General features: G+C 45.6%; 1 long non-coding RNA gene across 1 annotated transcript in view; it reads left to right on the forward strand.

The window, feature by feature from the left end:
- Positions 1-539: 539 nt before the first annotated feature.
- The window catches only part of LOC116076461, a 4,552-nt gene continuing 4,280 nt past the window's right edge, over positions 540-811 (forward strand). Inside the window, exon 1 of the long non-coding RNA XR_004112967.1 lies at positions 540-671. This is a non-coding gene — a long non-coding RNA (uncharacterized LOC116076461). The remainder of the gene's footprint in view (positions 672-811) is intronic.

Genomic DNA, 811 nt, shown 5'->3' on the forward strand with positions numbered 1-811 from the left:
GATGGGAAGTCAGTCTTTGGGATGCTAAATTATAGATCCCGGACTTGGCAGTCATTCATTACACAGCTGTGGTCTAAGATGTAGGCTGGTGTATAGTGCTGCCTGTATTCATAAGGCAGTTTTTAAATCCACTCACTTAGAAAGAAAAAGAAGAAATGGAAAAGGGGGAAGGGAGAATGAGTCACATGTTAAATGAGGCAGATGTTAAATAGGGAAATTCAAAGTCTACATTGTAAGTCCCTCACTCTCTTCCTTTGATGTTACTGACACATGTCCTCACCCTAGCCCAAGCTATCCTGGATCTTACTGTGAAGTTCACCTTTTAAGCACACAGTGACCTGTCTGTCCCAGCCTCACATGCACTGGGGTTTCATGTGAGCCACAAAGCCCCTCACTTTCAATCAGCCCTTTCTGAGTTCTGGGCTCCTTGACTTCTGTCTGCCAGAATCATCTCCCAGGCAGGAGCCAGTAGGATCCATCTCTAGGGTAACCTTTGTCCCTCCCTGACAAGCAGAACAAAAGATTTACTATTCCTAACATTCAGTCCCAGAACAGCACGTTCCGCTCAGTTCCCTCTGGTATGCCCCACCCTGATCACAGGCTTTCCACTTGGTTTCATGGAGCGTAAGATTGTTTCCAGTCAACTAAAACTCACCAGGCACTAGAAGAAGGTCAGTACCCGAAAGAACAAAACAGAAGAGAGGGACTAAATATCAGTTCTCAACCTGTGGGGAACAACCCCATTTGACAGTGTCTTGCTGTGTACAACATAAGGGTCTTGAAATCTTGCTTCTCCTATCTCAGCCTCTCT

The sequence above is a fragment of the Mastomys coucha genome, unplaced genomic scaffold, assembly GCF_008632895.1.
Source record: "Mastomys coucha isolate ucsf_1 unplaced genomic scaffold, UCSF_Mcou_1 pScaffold4, whole genome shotgun sequence".
NCBI lineage: Eukaryota > Metazoa > Chordata > Mammalia > Rodentia > Muridae > Mastomys > Mastomys coucha.